This window comes from Mauremys reevesii, linkage group 9 (assembly GCF_016161935.1).
Source record: "Mauremys reevesii isolate NIE-2019 linkage group 9, ASM1616193v1, whole genome shotgun sequence".
Lineage (NCBI taxonomy): Eukaryota > Metazoa > Chordata > Testudines > Geoemydidae > Mauremys > Mauremys reevesii.
This window is the reverse complement of record NC_052631.1, coordinates 30,180,135-30,199,614: the sequence shown is the minus strand read 5'-3', so window position 1 is coordinate 30,199,614 and position 19,480 is coordinate 30,180,135.

Genomic DNA, 19,480 nt, shown 5'->3' with positions numbered 1-19,480 from the left:
GAAGCAATTGAAAGTTGTGATGGCCATGTAATAGGACAAGGAGTTACTAGGAAAGGCTGATGGTTAATACAGACTTTCAAACAATGCACTTTGGCAGATTTAGATGCTGAAGTTGTGAAATGGCAAATCAATCAATTGCTTGCGATAGGATCAATGAAGCAGGTGGAGCTGTGAGATGATGAATATTGTAATTGAGGGGGCAGTATTGCAGGCTCCTGTAACTTTGCAACTAACAAAGGCACCACAGAGTGATATTTCTATTTGGGGTTTTGAATGGCAAAATCTGTATGGCAGCTGCAGCTATATGTAAATGGAAACTGTCATTGCCCACATATATTTTAGCCATGAAAGATTTGGAGACTTTTTTTTATTTTATTTAAAGCATCCTAGATGATGACAAAGGGTGAAAAAGAACAGGTGTCCTGTGTAATGTTGAATTTTTTAAGCTCTTTTCCATAGTTGTTTCTTTGGTTATCTGTTCTGATAAGTTCAAGTAATTAATAGGCAGTTGTACGATTCAGTTGCTGCTGCTAAATAGCTGTGGGGTTTTGCTTTGAAATATTTGCTCTTTGCTATATCTTTCATGGCCAGGCATGAGCATGAGGTTTCTAAACAAACTGCTGATTATCTTTATTGTTTTCAGTGGTCTGGTTTCTGGTAGCTGGCACCAAAGGCTTATATTTAGCTTCGTTCCATTCCAGAATCTGTCTGGACTGTTGGCTACCACTGGCAGAAGATGCCAGTTATTAAAATCACTTACTCTGAACACTAGCCAAGCTTTGTTTTTGTTTTTCAAATTTAGATCCTTCATGGACGAGTAGGCATCTAAATAATAGAAGACCAAAACAACTCATTTAGTCTTATGTATATTGGCCCCCCACAAGCTGTTATTTCTCATTTCCTCACAAGAAATCACATAAGTAAAATCACACAAGTAAAATGAAAGTTCTACCTATAACAAAACTTCAAGGTCTAGTTAGACTTCGAAGACCTAACTGAGGTGGAAGTGGCTTCACATAAACTGTAGTGTTTGGTCTTTAACTACAGGCAAGTAAGCAGCAGACACATCTTAACATTTGGAAACAAAACTGCTGAAGAAGCATGGTTAGTGTAATTGCAACGGACAAGGGAGACTGACTCTTTTTTAGAAACTACACTGAGGAGGAATCAATCATACCTAAATCAGTTAACTATTACCTCATGTGTTGTGAACACTTGTAACTATCTGCAGACCAAAAATTATTCACTGAAATTACGCAGCAAATTAATTTAAAGAAATACCTTTTGAGAAAATTGTAATGCTTGCAGATGATTTGAGAACAGACAAAAGGTGAAATTAACTGAAGAAATGATTTGTTATGAAGTGCTCACCCAGTTCTAGTAATGAGTAAGATGGATTTTACGTTGCTTCTCGCCTCTGAAAATAGTTACAAATGTATAGTTTTGTAGCTTATAGAAACAGAAGGCCAGATTCAGCCATTCCTATCCACGTTCCTTAGCACCTTCCTCTATGAGCTGAACCATTGAAATTATTAGGACTTTTTAATGAAGGAATGTTTTCCTGAAGTTGAGTAGCAGTGGTAAACTTGGCCTATCATAATTAGAAATGGAAAAAGGCCACTAGATACACTTTCACAGCCATACCATGTTTGTTTAAGTTCATGCTGGGAAAAGAACGTTCAGAGGTGAGATTGATTTTAAGTTTATTTTGAGGTATTGGTCTGTTGCAAATTTAGATCTGATGCCTAAAGTAACGCTGTCTGTAAAAGGATCATTGACATTAACAGCTGGCTAACAGTTTTAGCAATGAGAAATTATGCAGGCTCAATCTTTTTCACTCTGCCTTTGGTGATTAGCATAAAATTTCCATTTCCACAATGCATTGTATTGTGGTTCTGCCTCAGAAAACAATTGTTCAGCCACTACTAATGAACTCTTATATTTAATAATTCATCGAAACTGCATACATTTGAACTCAACTAGAATGGAAAGGAATACAGAGTACCACCCACTTCTCCAGTTCGCTTTATTTGAAGTATGAGAATCTTTCATGATGCTAATCTGCTTTGGGTAGTGTAGCCTTGGCAAGTGGAATGTGAACACAAAATATGTAGCTCGTAGAGTGTGCTGTTTTCTTGTATTTCCGGTAAAGGCTAAGCTGCTAAACTGTTATCCCTTAGGTGGAAACTTGGTGAGAATTTGTCAATCTTCCATTAATTTCTTCACAGGTTCCTACTACTTTTCAATGGACCATGCTGCTTGGCCCTCTGAGTCTATCTGAGTTTGTTTTGCAGTTTCTATTATGCACACAACCTCCTAATATTTTAATACAATAGGAAGGTTATGGATGGGAGTTTCAAAAATGCTCAGTGTTGGCATAACTCTGCTTCCACTGAAGCCAATGGAATTTAATCTCAGTGAGGAGCAGAATTAGGCTAATACTGAAAGCTTCTGAAAATCCCACCCCCATGCCCCAGGGGGAAAAAGCATGGTTCCCACAGGGACAGCAGCTCCTTGCCACTACACACAGATTCTGATCCCCACCGTGGCCACTTTGTGCTGTGCTGGTGGCACAAGAGGATTGTACAGTTGTCTTACCCAGCTAGTTGAGGATTCCCCGGGCTTGGAGAAATCCCTGACTAGCAGAGAAATAAAAATCCATTGGGACAGTGAAAAGCTTCGTAAGTTGGGATGCTCTGAATGAGATGCTCAAACTGTAGTTTGCTGTACTTGGGTTCACTCTTGAATCTCAAACCACTATCTAAACAAAAAGGCTTGCCATTTTTCTTAGCGCAGCTTTGATTTTTTTGTGTGTGGTAATTCTATACAATAGTCTATTGACAAACAAATAAACATTCCCTCTTTTCCTCCAGGATGGTTTGAATTATAGTTGTTCCTAACTAATTGTGTTTTCAAGTTCGAATGCAATCTATGATGAGAAAAACCTTTTAATTAGATTCCCAACCTAACAGGCCAAATCCCTCTTCTCATAGTCTAAAATACTTATCTTTATCGACTTAAGCAATGCAAAAAAAAAGACAAATAGCAACATTTCATTAACAATCCATTTACTTCAACTGCAACTTCAAATTGAATTGACATTATTCATTACTGCTATCATTTCCCTTGAGACTATAATATAGGCTTAAACCAGGGAGCATGCTGTGATCTGTACCTTTATCTGAAGATTAATTTATTCAGTTACTCTGTGTTATGAGAAACTCAGGCAGTGCCAAGCAGGAAATGAAATGGGCCACTTCCCTAGATTTCATTTGAAAGTGTTGAGATGGAAAACAATAGCTAAAACGCAGTAAAGTTGCTGTCTTAATTCACAGTTAGTGAGAGACAGTAGAGCACCCTATGCAGATAGAGCAGAGACACCAATTGGCTAGTGGGTTGTCCCTATCTGTACCCAGCCCAGGCTGGGCAAGCTGATGATCCAACCAGCAGACGAAATTCAGTGATGAATCCTGGTCACCTGCCACCTGAAGCACGTTGCACTTATGCTAAGAAGAAGTGGGTTGGGATTCTTGAGAGTTATGGTGACTTCCCTTCCCATCAGTGGTCACTGATGTCACCTGCACACTGCCTGATCCCTCTCAGAGGGTATCCTTGTACTCTTTAGCACATAGGGAGGATGCCGTTTGCTCACTCTGCCCTAAGGCTCCTAAATCCCTAAAATAAAGGCTCATTTGGGCTTTCCTCAAGATCCATTTCCTGGTATTCTAGTATCATTAGCTGCAATTAACATACTGTACAGGTAGAAACAGGTAATTTAAATTTGTTAGCTACCTATTGCCTTGAACTTACACCAGGCAGCTTGATTATAATGAACTCAGCCTCATGTCACAGTATTTGTGAACAATATAACAGACAACAGAGACCAACTTTTGATATGAGAAAGAGACTTTGGAGGTCCAAAGAAATTTGAAACTAAATAAATGGGGCTCATATTTTATTAACTGTTAAAAATTGCAATATTTTGCACATAAAACCATTAAAAGTCATTTTTCCCCTGTGGGTTTCTAGACAATAGTACAATCATAAGAAGAATGGATCATCTCAAACACTGCATGAATGCAGTGGGCGCACCCTCATGGTACTATCGGCGTATCAGTAACAGGCTAATAAATCACTTGAAAGCAGTTCCCTTCCATCAGCTGTAACCTTGGGGCAAAGTGAATTGGTAAATCTAATGCTCAGTTAAAAAGCATCAAACTGCAGATTCAAAACAGTCCCAACCCCAAATCCATATGATTTATAAATAATGTGTATGTACTTACCTTAGAATAGTCACCGTGGTACAGTGATCTCCAGTGACTGAGGTGGAACAGAGATTGCATTTTTCCTAATGAATCAGACTGTTGGTTCATCAGCTCCAGCATCCTGTCTCTGTCATTGGCCAATACTTGATGTTCCAGAGCAAGGTGAAACCTTCCATAATTCACCTCCCTTAACCAATTATGATTCAGGGGAGGGGATTTCCTCCGGATCGATGCAATGTTATATGTGTGTGTCTTGCAGCATGAGATTTGTTTAAACTTATTTACATAACTACAAATGTTATTTTTATTTATTAAAATATCCAGTCCTTTCTAATAGCCACATCCAGTCAGATCCATCTTGGGGCAGTGAATTCCAGGCTGACTACATGCTGTGTGAAGAAAATTTGTTTGTTTGTTTGTTTGTTTTTAATGGGGCCAAATCCTGAAGTCATTACTTAGATCCAGATCTCTGCATGGATGCACAGGAAAGGATGGGAGAATGCAGTGAAACCCCGTCCTTTGTGCCCTGATTGCTGTCTTTGTCCTCACCTGCTGAAAAGTGTTGCTCCTCACTAGTGACCCCATGAGTGCTAGCTACCCTGGAAAAGGCAGAGCTAGCTGACCAAGGAGGGGTGTGCATGCTGTGCTATTTTAAGGGTATTGTGGAGATCAATGGAAGAAGGAGGCACACATCAGGACCCTAATGGGTCTCTGGGTGATCGCTACTTCCCACCACCCAACACAGATGTCATGAGGTTGAGTAGTGTCCGCAAAAGAGAAACTGAACAACTAATTATTCCTCAAGAAAGGTTTTTAATGACTTATGACTATAAAGGTAACACAGACAGAATGTGCCTAGCGACTTCACATGTACTATAACCATCTCCAACCAACACAAATTCATATGCAATACTGATACATTAACCAACTATAGTTTCCTAATTTTAACTTACCTATTAACTTATTTAACAACTTATAAACTTTTACGATAAACTTGATGGTAACTTATACTGAAGACAGGCACAGCAACTTGTAAAGCCACTATAATTTATAAACTACTAACTTGACCAGCGCTGTACCTGCTTCCAGCAAGGCACAAAACATATACAGTTACTATATATTGATTAACTATTGACTATTACTATTTTTAAACAACTTAAACAATTTACCAATATACTTAAACTATAGTATTAATACAGATTTAAGATTAACCAGCTCGAGCATAACCAGACCTTTTCAGTCCAAAATCTTACCCTGCATTCTTCCAAAGATACATTACCTTCAGTTGACCATTTCCTGCACTGGCCAGGCACAGATAATCAGTGAAGCGCAAGTCCCTTTAGTTCAGGGGGTGTATGTGAGCCTGACAAAGAGTGATCTCTTTTAGGTCAACACACACACACACACTTGCGCCTCTGCATCTTATTTATACGGTATTTGCTGGCCGTGTTTCAAAACAGGTCAACCAATGAAGGTGGCCAAATGTTTCAGTGTGGTATTTGTGGTTGCCTTGATCTTATGAACTGTGCACCTGTGCTCAGCTCATCTCTTTTCTATGAGGCTAATAGTGGTTAATTTTCTAGACTAAAAAATGCTCGAATCAGCTTAAAGAGGTGTTTGGTTGCAGAGCACAGTAACCACAAGTCTGTATCTACCTTTACAGAGTTTCCTTTTTAGTCTATAAAGCTTACTAGCTAGATTATGCTTATGCTTTCAGGATTCAACTGTACTTGCTTCTTACAACTTCTGGAAGGTTGAGGCCTAACAGTACTTGACAAGATTTATGCACATTAATCACAGATATATCTCTGGGTACACTTCTCCTGTGCATCTGAGGGCTCTAAGAAGCTCTGCACTATCCCAAATTGGGAATGATGCCTAATCAGCATGATAGAGCCCTCTCAGTACTTAGTCAGGCATAATTTTTATTTAAGTCAATAGCCAAATCTCAAAATGATTCATTTGACTAAATTCTGATCTTGATTATCCTCATGTAAATCCACTATAATCCCATTGTTCTTAGTGCTGTTGGTCTAGTTTTACACCAGAGTAACAGAAACCAGATTTGCCCCACACTAGGCCTTTGGCTGAGTAAAAACTAAGTAAGGGGCTTTGAGTCTGGCCTTTTGTTTCTAAATTTACCCCCAACTAATTTCACGGAGTGGACTTAGTGAAAATAGGATTTTGGAGACTGTATAGTGTAAATCACAGGTAGGGACAAAAATTATGGGGAATGAGAGGAGAAAATTACAGCCAAAAACCTGTGGGATTCCAGCCTTCTTGTTTTACAACATAAATCCCTTCAGGTGATGCTCATCCCTAATCTGAAGACAACATCTAATCACAAAAATAACTTCATCATGCTTTATCGGGTACAATCACTTTAGTCACTTTAATCACAGTCCGTTACCAAACACCTGAGTACTTTGTGTTCCGGCTTGGGCATGACCTCTAGGTCACAAGCTTCTGGGGCTCTTGCTCTGCTTCGTGCAAAATCTTTTAGGCAGCAATGTTAGAAGGCGACAAACGCTAAAATTGAGAAGAGGCCATCTCTGGTTCACAAAATCAACAGGCACGCTTTCAAGTGTAAGTCAGGATTTCTAGAAATGCCTGCTCATTTCGGTGACTCCAGAGCCAGTGTGGTGAGGAAATAAAGCTGTTCTTGCTATGACTTTATCCCCGGAGAGAGGTTAGCCATTGCTTCCTTGGAAACAATGATGACCGAAATGTTTAAGCCACATTAGCTAGCAATAATAACACTATTGTACATTGTTATTTTGGGGTGGTAGTTCAGGTTGCCATGTTTCCTTGATCTTGGAATGTTAGGAACAGGATAGTGTCTCTTTCAGAATTCTGCTTGCGGCAAAGTTATAAACCCTGTTTCTAGAGACTCTGGCTTGGACCTCTTAATTGTACTTAAACTGCTATTGATTCCATATGAATTATAAACTAATGTTTGAGCTTCTTGCAATCTGTGTCAGACCTTAATGCCAGGACACCCAAGAGGTATCTGTGAGCTATGACCTTCCCAGCTTCTGAACACCCAGGCTGTTCCATACTGTGTTTGATATGAGTGTGATGATAATGTTAGTACATGCCTCCTGTCTAGTGAAATCCTTACTGTAGTTCAAGAGGAATTCTTCAGTGTTGAAATAAGCTGTCTCACTTGATTCACTAGGTCTGTTAAATGGCTTATATTGTAAATTATGTAACAAAGTAGCAGATGGACTTGTTTTTAACAAGAGGTTTACTTTGAACCTGGCAATTTTTTATATTGTTTTTATTTTAATATCACCCTCTACATTAGCAACATATAGTCACAGAGAAACTGAGATCTAAAACCTTCAAATTACATGGCAATTAATCTTTGAATTACTTGGTGACTTCAATTATGGTTACTAAATTATGCTCATAATTGCTTCACCACATGCACGGGTTTGGATGAACAGATAACATAGCTTCACAGGACAGAGGCAGCCTTGGACTGCTTGCCTTTATACTTGGAGGTGCGAGGGCCAGTACTGGGTTCAAAGACTTAATTATCTCTCTCCCAAATAGTCATCAAACTGGTGTCACTCAGGCCAGGGGCTACTGGGTTTTATAATTCAGCGATGAGAAAGTTTAGCCTGGGCTGGTACATGATTTGAGAATCAGCACAAGATGAGAGCCTTAACATTTAATGGCAATGGTTTAAAGTTGTACCACTTTCAATTTGTATCCCTGTCATCATCATGGGAATGAATTCATGTTTTGCAATTCCCCATTCTCGTTACAGACATTGTCAAGAGAATGAGGTAACATAATGAATGCTAGTTAACTGCTGGGAAGCATTACCATTTGTTCTGTAATGAGATTCCTTGGCAGTTCCTGTGCCCCCCCACCCCAACTGGAGCTTCAGTGATAGTAAAAATATGTAATGGTACACTGGCATTTTATGGAGAAGAGAGGTGGCATCAATGGCAGCTTCAAAGAGGGAATATTTAAAAGCTCAAAATTATGAGGCTTATCAATTCTCATTTAAAAAAAATGCAAAATAGGAATGCTGCAATTTCCCCAGCATCTCAATGCAAACTGAAAAATTATAGGGCTACAGTCAATCAAAGATCTATGCTGGCTTCCACTGGTATAATCCCATGTGGTGGCACCCACTAGCAGAAAATCTGTCAGGGGAAACTTGAGGCCATGCATAATGGCCTCAACCTCCCCTTCCCTCAACTGAGGAGAGTCCGTATAGCCCCCAAAATGGGGAGCAATGTCCAGGGTGGAGACACAGCCAGTGTAGCCCCCTCAGGGACCTCCATTGATGGGGCTGCTGTGGATTTTAAAGGTCCCCATGTGGTGGTAACCCCTTAAGAGAACAGGGGACTATAATATTCCTTACCCTCCCCCCATCAAGGTGAGTGAACTTCTTGTCTAAGGGACTAGGTGGGGATGGGAAAGTGTGAATTACACCTCCATCTGCCAAGTTTGATGAATATGGCTGTAACCTGAAGGTCCACTTAAAAGTTGCTGTACCCTTTAACTTCTATGGAGAAGTTTCAGCAGATGGGATTTGTAAAATAATGCTCTTTGTGACAAAGTCATTTTTAAAGGTTCGTGGAATCCACTTTATTCTCTTCTATTAACTGTACTGTAGCCAGCCAGCATTTATTTATAGGGCACCTAATTTTGGTCTAAGGATTCAGGGCAGTTGAGCCCATCAACTTGCTATTCCACTTGGTGCTTTAACTGTCAAAGATTGCAGAAATGCTGGACAGCTTTTAATGCTGAAGCTTTAAATGTCTTTTGTGCCTGTCCTAACACAGAAAGAAAATTACAATCAGAACACTTTTCAGAATTGGCATTGAGTTTCCTGCTTGGAGAAGCACTTATCTAGCAATAGCAAGTGATTTCTTTACTTTTTCACCACCATATACTCTTTTGAAATGTAAATTAGGAAAATGGAGGCTTCAGAGCTAAGAAGAGCTCTGATGATTCATTTGTTATGAGGTACCTCTCCTGCTGTGCTATCCCTGAAGTCATACAATGTGACTGCATGGCGCAATTCAGCGATATCAAACAAAGAGACCTATTTAAGATATTAAGCTACAGTGGTGTTTTGTTGCAGAGCATAGAAATGCCACTTGTTTGGCATACCTGTAACACATATGGTAATTAGTGGTTTCACTTGCCTTTGCTTTTATGTTACAAATTAATGAACATGTCAATGACCCCAGCTGTTACAACAAATGAAGAATGATAGGCCTCTGGGTAAGAAGTCCACTTTCTCCAAAAGAAGTCCTAAAAATAAACATGCAACGGAAGAACCCAGCACTTTATCCAGGTATAAGCGATAAAACAAAGGGGACATGAATGATAGGAAACCGTTGTTCTGGCACCCAAAATTCTACATATTATTGGATCTGAATGCAATCATATTGCATGTACCAGATGCTACCATCATTAGCAAAACATTAATGCACTTTTTAACATGGAGATATCACATTTCTCTAGTGTTATTGGGTGGCAAAGAAACTGCTGATACGCCAGCAACAACTGCTTTCATACAACTTTTGGATATCTTTTTACAAATGCAGGTGAGCAAACGACTAAAAGTGTAAGGAACAAATAAAATGTTTTTATGTGTCTCATACTTGGATTTTGTTCACTAATGTGACAGCAGGACTGGATGTCTGATTTCTGATTGGAGAGGACTTCCACTTGTAAACAGGCAGAGGACATCAGGAACAGAAATGTCAGTCTGTGATGGCACTCTGGGGCCTGCAAATGCTGTAAGTCTCTCTCCACTTACCTTCCTACATTCGCAGTGCCTCTACACGGTAGAGCTACAGTGGTGTTTTGTTGCAGGGTAATGCACACTACAGGGCTGTGATTTGTAAAGCGCACTAATGTCTTGCACATTAAATGGCCTGTGTAGACCCTGCTGATGAACAATAGAAGTTTCCTAGTCTTCTTTGATGTAGTACATGCACGACAGAGGTGTGATACAACATGGTACATTAAAGCCAACATTGGAACTTTTAGTGTGTACCAGCAGGATCTACATGGACCAATTAATGTGCAACTCATTAATACTCTTTAGAAATCACACCCCCATAGCGCACATTACCCCACTGTGTAGACAAGCCCCCTATGTGCTATCTAAGTTCTGGAAAAATGAATTATGGAAAACAGCAGGAACTATATAGAAGGGATACTTCTCCGTTCTAATCTTTTTGCTCAATCATTCTACTTCAGAGCACATTGCAGAATTTCTGCTGTTCTGGTTCTCTGAGGAACTCTTTTTTGAAGTATTGAGTATTTGTTGTTCAGTATGGGGAGGGAAGGACTGTTCCTGGTCTATTTTGGGAGAGTGTTCTAAAGCCACGGGCTTCTATTGATAAACTTTAGAGCCACCTCCATCAAGTTTTAAACCTGGACCCTGTTAGTCATAGTGCGTGGGATGAGGAGAGCTACCATGGTGATAGGTCTTGGAAGTAGAGTGGGTCAGGGATTTTTCAGTGAACCATTTTCCTGTTGAAAAATGTCAATTTGTCAACACCAAATCATTTTCCAAATTAAAAATTCCAGTTTCCTGGATCAAAACACATTTTTGTTTTGAAATTTGATATAGTTATAGTTTAAAAAAAGTCAAGTGAAGTGAAGCAGTTAGAAATTATCAAAACAAAATATTTTGAATTGACCCAAACTGAAATTTTTTTAGTTCGTCACTACAAAATTTTCCAATATTTTGACTTTTGTCCCGATTTGGGATGGGAAATTTTTTCAAAACTATTTCTCACCCAGCTCTATTCAGAAAAAGAGGTGCTCCTTGAGCTAGAATGACTGTATCTCTTTAAGAGCTTTAGAGATCAATATCAGAACTACAAAGTGGATTGGATCATGGAGCACTGGCAATAACGTACTATCTTGAGCTTACCTGCTGAAGAGATAAGCCACTACATTAAGCACCAGCTATTACTTCTTGGTGATTTTTTTTAGGCTCAGGTAGAGAGAATTACAGTGATGAAGCCTGAGGATGGCAAAAGTATTAACTACTATGGCTAGCTCTACATCTGAAAAAATGAAAGAAGTCTTCTTGCTAGCCACGGAAGAAGGCACTTTTAGTGACTTTAGTGTCTAAATAATGAGTCCTACAGGAGCCCTGGCTGTTCACTGTATTAACTACCAGGATCAAATGCCCTCAAATGAGGGTGAGGTAATGGCACTCGCTATTTCACTGAAGTACTTCTCTCTTTCATCTAACCTCAGTCAGTCAACCAAGGCTCACCTCAAGGACAGGTGTTCTTCTTTCAGGTTCCATTGTCCTATGTGCTCTGAGATATCACATGGAAAGGGCTGTGTATCGGTGGTGTGTTACTAGCATGGCAGCACATGTCATATCAGAGTACTTCCTACCTCTGTGCATATTGTAGGAAAGAAATGACACAACTGAGTCTTGTGAGGCCCTTTGTGTTGGAGTATTTAGGCAGGAATAGCTCCCCCATCACAACTCTTTGGGACTTGGTGGAAAGAATTAGTATAAATTACTTTCCACATTTTTGTTCACCCCTGCCAGTGTATGTGCTAGTACTGTGTTGATTTCAGTGAGCTTTGGATCAGGACCAAATTGCTTAGCACCACTAAATAGCCCTACAATAGAGTATAAGCATATGTACTCTAATTTACAGGTTTTGCTGAAATGCAATATGTTGGATTAGTTGTGGTGTTATACTTCTACTGTATATATATATTAATAAACAAAACTGACACTACAGTGTTTTCTTTCCAGGTGACTTGATCCATTTGTTTCATCCTCATCAGCTCTTCGTTTTCTGGTCAATTTTTTTTTAATTAACTGCAGCTGAAATGTTAATTACAAACACTGTTAAACTGCAAGCAGCTCAGAGTTCTGTCACTTGCATCTGCAATGAAGTGGAAAAAATTTAGTTCCCTAAACCCCTCCACATAAAAAGGAACAGTTCTCTTTCTAGCACTTTTCAGTTAAATACCAAGCACTGCATGGAAAAATAGCGGTGAAAGTTTCTTCATGAGCAGATACCACTAATACTGTGCTAAACTAGTATAGTGAAATACTATTCCTCACCAGAATCTGCCCTCCCAATTAGCAGTCACTATGGTAGTCTCTGGCAGTGAGAGAGCTAATGCACTGTGTCATGATTATTGCACTCCTCTGAACATAAACTGAACGGGGAATGGCTAGTAATTAGCTCAAACCAAATAGGCTCTACACTTGTCTTCATTTGTTATTAAAGTCCAAACTGATAATGAAGGAAGCTCCAGCAATTACCACAAAACCCAGCAAGAGGTCTAACTGTGCTTAAAAAAAACTCTTTTGCCCATGTCTGTTTCTTCTAATGGAAATTTGGCTTAAGAAAAAAATAGAGAATGATAAGATAATTTCACATGAATAGGCAATAATTGTTTTAGAAAAATAACTATTTTAAGAAGCATTTATCCTAATGATAAGGAATAATTAATATAAGAATTATGTACAGATACACACAGATGAGTAATGTTGCTATTCCAAATTCATGTCAATGAAACCTTCATAACACCCTACACCACCTTGTATTTTGTTTATGCCACATTTTAGAGAAAAGTTACTTTAGTTGTTTTTTCCTTTAAATTTTACAATTGTTATTAGTACTAATATCTTTTGTATTCCTCCACAGTTAGAGCCATGGTGCCTTAGTTACTATCTACTAGCCTCAGAAATTTGTACTGGTAAATATTTAAAATCTCTAAAAAGCTTATCTTTACCCTTGTTCACATTCCTCCACCTGGAAAGCTAAGAATGTCACTAGCCTGTATGCAGCTATACAGGACTTAATAAATAAATAAATATAAATGTTTCAAACCTCTTAAGTATATGCTATGACTTTCCATGTATACATAACAGTGTGACAGCTGTAAAATTAAATATCTCATAATCCAGCAAATGCCCTTATAATCTAAGAAAGGTGATTCTGATGGGTCATGAGACTGATCAGACTTCAAACCTGCACCTGGTCCAAGACTGAATGTCATCTGTCCTGCCTCTGAGATTAGCGTAATTTTAATAATTAACCTGCATGAGGGTTGAAGTATGACAGACAAGGCAACTTCTTTCAATATCTTTGGGAGATAATATTGTATTAAGTGTACAAATAATCTGTGTATCATTGTGGATGGACTATAAGAACTCCATGGGTATAAGGTTACCACAGCTCCCCCAGGAAGTGAAAACAATAGGGGATGATTCCAGCAAATCACTCAGCTTATTGTAACATCTCCAGAGAGGTACCCCCTCCTCTCCCAGTGGTGGAGGCTCACAGATTCTGGTTCAGTTGAGATTCTCCAGAGATCAACGGACAAAGAAAGGACTTTGGGATAAATAGCCCAAATTAAACTGACTCACAGCCTTTGTTCTGGTTCCTGATCTAAAGACGGATGTGAACTTGTAACCACAGGGAAAACCCACTTGTAGATATGAAGGATTGACATCTAACAGGGCCCTATGTTGGATTTGGAAGTGATCTCTGGTGAGCTTGTTAGCTTCTTTTATTGTTTTAAATACATTCTCTGTAATGCTTTTACTTTAAGAATAAATGTGCATGCTTAGAAGGAAGTGTGGAGGAGGCCAATTTCCTAAGGAAAGAGCAATGGCTAGGGCAGCTGGGGATAGTTTTGCATGTGCAGGTGAATGTATATACTTCTTATTTCAAAATGAGGACCATATCTTTCCTGCATGTCTAATTAGTGCTTATTAGGTTTGGAGCTTTGTTGTAGGATAAACAAACTGAGAATGTAAAAGATGTCCAGATTTCTGTCTCCTTAACAGTAACTTTCTGGACTGTATTATGTGTTCCTGAAGATCTTCAAAGCACGATTTGGTGAAAAAACGAGGGCCTGAGACTAAATTCAAATGAGATCCTCAGATTCCAATTGCTTTTAATTTATTACAACACTATTTTTCAACATGCCTCTGTTTGTCAAGTGCTGCATCTCTGAAAGGTTTTTTTTTCAGGGAATGAATTAGTTTTCTTTCACCCATACAAGAAAAATCTAATAAGACTCCTTTTAGAGATAATCTTTACACATATTGTGGGGCTGTGATAGTTACATGTTACCATGTAACTGCATCATAACCTCTGCAGCCCAACCTAGTGTTACAGAATATTATGAAAATTTTAGAAGTGCTTTTCCTTCCCTGCCTAGTAGGGATTCCAGCTGGTTTCTTCAGTCTCATAACACATTGTTTACACACTGGATAGCTATGACCAGCAGTAATGTTTATCAAGTATGTGTGTGCAGGGAATGCAATATAGTAGTTGTTTATCTATGTTGACTGCCTCTGCTTTATTCCCTCTCTTTGGCTAAATGCACTATACAAGCATATTGCCTTCTGGAGAGATTACCAGCAGATTCATATATGTAAAGGGCTTGTCTATGGGCTAGTAGAGAGAGAGAACATATAAGCTTGTTGATATATAGAGAAAACCTTCTTAAGATGCTTTCTGACTGTCAGTTGCTTTTATTGATATGACTTTTACATTTGATCCTTCAGTAGAGGGGGAAATAGGTGACATATCTTAAGCCTCATATATTTCAGATTTAAATGATAAACCACTACCATCATCCAGGAAGTGGAAAATCCTCCATCAGTCAATGTATCAGTAGTATAAGGTCTTCAGACAAACAAACACTCACTTTTAAGAGGAGCAAGTAGGAGCACAAAGATCCTGGCAGGTTTTGCCATGCTGGTAAATATGTAGTAAAGGGGACTTCATGACTTAAGGATTCAGTAGTGGGATAATGGAGCCTTTCATCTAGAACTTACTGGTTCAGATTTGGTCAGGCTCAGTGGTGACAAAAAATCATTGCAATCTCTCTGGGTTTCTTCAGAATGAGTTGGAATGGATCACTTGATGATTACCTGTTCTGGTTATTCCCTCTGGGGCACCTGGCATTGGCCACTGTTGGAAGACAGGATACTGGGCTAGATGGAGCTTTGGTTTGACCCAGTATGGCCATTCTTATGTTCTTATCAAGTTCCTAGCATAAAAACCATCTCTAGAATTGATACCTGTGGGCATCTTAGGGTACATCTACACTGAAGCTGTGGGTTTAGTTTGCAGTTTGTGGAGACATACCCATGCTCGCTCTGCTCTAGCTGACTTGCTAACAGCACTGCAAATCCAGAGTAACTTTATTGACTTCATTAGATCTGTACTTCATAGTTACACCAGTATAACTGAGAGCAGAAGGTGTCCCTTTGTGCTTAGAACTGTAGTGCGAAGAGGTATAAGCCTTAACATTTATATGTGCATCAATATAGACATTAATTAACCCTCCAATCCCACCCCCAATGGAGGTAAGCAGTACAATGGTGGAACAGACTGATAGAGGTTCTGATTTCTCCAAGGACAGTGGCAGACCCAGGAGTAGAACCATTCCTCTCATTCTTCAAACCTGCCAATGTGTGAAGGAAGCAACTGAAACGTGAGACAAATGACTGAAATGGGGAACACCCTATGCTTTGTTGCACTTCATGCCATAATTGACATTATAATGGTTTTTAACTATAAAAACTGTTTTTAAATAAATGAGTTGTAAAAAGAAAACTGGCAAAACACAAATTGTACTGCATGCAAACACAGGTATTCCCTATGCCGGTCAGTCCTCGGCTTTGCATCCAAGACTTTCACATTCCTAACTTAGACATCTACCACTTGAGCTAAAGGAATAAAGGTTAGCCTCTCTGTGGGCCAGCAAACACCCAAGAGGGGGACATGACATACACTTTGCCAATGAGTCACCCAGCTATTTGCTAGATGGTAGTGGAAGATTGGGGATCAGGATTCCTGAGTTCTGTTCTTGGAGGAGGAGTGTGGTCTACTGGTTGGAGCAATAGTTAGCAATAGGTTAGTCAAGTACCTTGGTTCTATTTCCAGTTATGCCAGAAGTCACCTTGTGCAATCACTCATTTGTAAGATTAGGTGATAGATACCGCCTCTGTCTTCAGCTGTGAGGCCATGCTTAATAATAAATGTTTTAATGTGCACAGAAATATAAACACTAGGTAGTGGAAGAGGTATGCTCCAGTCTCATGGCCTCTTGTCTCTCAGCCCAGAACAACTTTGCCTAAGGCAAAGAGGCTGTTTCTCTCATCCATGGAGCATTGCCTTGCTAGCGTGACTGCAGGAAAAGGAAGCATTTCACAAAATCTGGGATGCTTGAAAAGTATGACTAGAACTAAGATCTTAAAATGTGTACCTACTCTAGTACAGCATGCCGCTTCTCAGTGAGAGTGTTACAACGGTTATCAGACCATTTTACAAAAAGTAGTGTGACAACAAGATGGACTGTACCCACAGGACATGTAGAATACAGCACAACAATTTTATTTATATTGGTTATCTGGTGACCTTTACTGTTCAATGAATATTTTCCTTTGTTTTGCTGCAGCCTGAATTAATGTTGAAAGTGTAAATACTATATCTCCATATGTGAACATGCTATAACCTTTTTCAGTCACTTACAATTAAAAATAGATTGAATCAAACTGAAATCAATTGAATGCTTTTGGAATTTTACAGTTTAGGAGGAAACATTTCTGTGTTCAGCATTTGACAGTTGCTTTATACAAAAGCACAAGCCAGATATGCTTCCTTTTTCTACTCCTTACCCATTGTCTGTTTAATCATAATTACAGCAAGTAGCATTCCATTACTGTTGTCTTGGAAGCTAGTTGTTGGCCTTCTCAGAAAGATTTTATTAGTCCCTGGAATGGCGTGAGCATTGGATACAAGGAGGAATATTGGTACTCCAGTTGGTAGAACCTTCAAATCTAATTGCCAGGATTATTTATTTTGTATTGCTCAGGCAGTTGGAAAGCTTCACACCAATTGTAGTCCAACTGAAGTGGTGATAGATTCTGATTAAATTAGTATCATTTTTGGAATTATATATATTTTCCTGGGGGTGGGGTGGGGATTAGAAATATGTTGTTTTTTTTAATGAAGAGGACACTATGAAAATAAATAACAAACCAACTAGCAACTCTGGAAAGTCAAATATTTAGCAACTGAGGAGCATTTAAGGGGTTTGCCAGCATTATTTCTTATTTAAGCTACAAGTTCAAAAAGTGTCAGCAGATAGGGTAGATTTTTAGGCAGAGTAACTGATGATGACTAGAATGACTGTTCAGTGGATGGCTTGAGCTTTAGCATAAATCCAAGGGAGATGAGACAATATATATATATATATCTTGCGCCAAATGAAGCTTGGATCCTAGTGAGGCAGCCAGTATGGCTAATATCCACTGGAATGGATATTCTGGCTATCTGTTACAATGCTCCCATTTACAATGCACTAATTAACAGTGTGGCACCATGTCCATTAGGCAGCCTATTTTCCAGGCACTTATAACTCAATCATAAAATTTGGCTTCAGTCTGAAATCTGGCACCAGACTGAACCCTGAAGTAATGTTTTTCTTTTCTGATTAGATAGGAGTCCAAACAATTACATGTGAGTCATTTTAACTTCTCATGATTAGTTTTAATGTAGAGACTGACGAGGCTGGATTCTCAGCCGGAGTAAATTCATGTAGCTCCATGGATTTTAATGGAGCTATACCAGCTCTGGCCCTCGGAGTCGGGAAAACAACTCATTATTCAAAAATTGTAGGAGTGGCTGCAATTCCCCAGATAAGGCCCTGAAACTAAAAAGGGATGCAATAGAATAGGTGGCACAGGGACCCAATTAATGGGATTGGGACCCTAGTGACATGAAAGGGCAGAAGAGGAGCATTTGCACGTGTACGCCCCAACTATTCCATTATAGAGCTGCACCTTGAAAAGATGGTTAAACTGTCTTTAAAAATACCTATGGGAAATCACAATGACAAAGTATGCTTAATCTTGATGTGAAGCAAACTTGCAAATTGACTGTAATTCAAGGTGAAGGTTGACATTATTTCATCCTGTTGTTCTCAGCTGAGTATGATTACAGGTTGCAGTGATAGTACTAACTTTGTATTTCTTTGCTTTTGTCAGTTTGTGTCTCAGCCTTTATAGAGATTTCATTTGTCAGTGACTATTTACATACAGTAGGGCACATCCTTGTATCTCACAGGGATCCTTAGCGAATGAGTCAAGTTGAAACTTAATATGGCTTCATGTGATAATGCTATTTAAACAAATATGCAATGGAAAAAACACATTCCTTCACTGATTCATAGCTCTGACTGGAGACAGCAAATATCTCAAAGAACCCTACAACATTGACAAGGAAGACAGAGCATCTGAACTGTTTATTCCAGAGCTGTAGGAAACCATCTGATTGATTCCTCCTCTCCCTTCCCAGATCTGGATTAGAGAAGCTCTACAATGGGCCAGTCAACAAGAAATCCTGGCACTTCTGACAGTATTTCAACCTTTTATTATCCCCACCTGCAACACTTGACATTCACAACCTCTGATGGAAAATGCAAGGATTTTGTTCAGTGTATAGGATTGTACAGTAGGCTCTGGTGTACCATGAAATTATATAAATGTTTTCCAAAGCAGTTTTATATCTAACAAAGCTATTGACTTGAAACTGGGAAAAGAAGAGCTAGGATTTGGGTGAAATTTGATCTAATGGGGCCAAATTCTACCGGCTGTAACAGAAGCATCATCTGATTAAATCTATCAATTTAATGAGAGTTACCTGGGATTTATGCTGGCATTAGAGCAGAACTTGGTGCATGGAATCCCTCTGTGCATAGTGGGTCAGATGCTGTTTGTCTAAATCGGTGTAGTTCCAGTGAGTTCAATGGAATGATTCCAGTTTAGATCTGCTGAGGATCTAGCTCATTGCACTTGGTAAATCAGGCTACTATCATTTACTAATAAAGCTCCATAGTCTGCTACTGTGTTCACTTCAAAATTTACCTAGCAAAATCCAGAATGTAAGAATTAACTAAGGCCAAATGCTGCCCTCAATTACACTGCTGTAAATTCAGAGTAACCACATTGATTTTACTGGAGTTGCTCTGTAGTTACCTCAGTACAACAGAGGTCAGAATCTGCCCTTTAATCTCCAGATTCAAGCGTGAAAACATACCATAGCAATTAAAACTGGGAGGGTGGCAGGTAAAAAAGGGAAGCTGGAGAGTAGCTGTGCATTGATTCTCTTTTTGGTGGTATATAAAGTGCTACTGTCATTTCATTTTTAACTCTGCCAAAA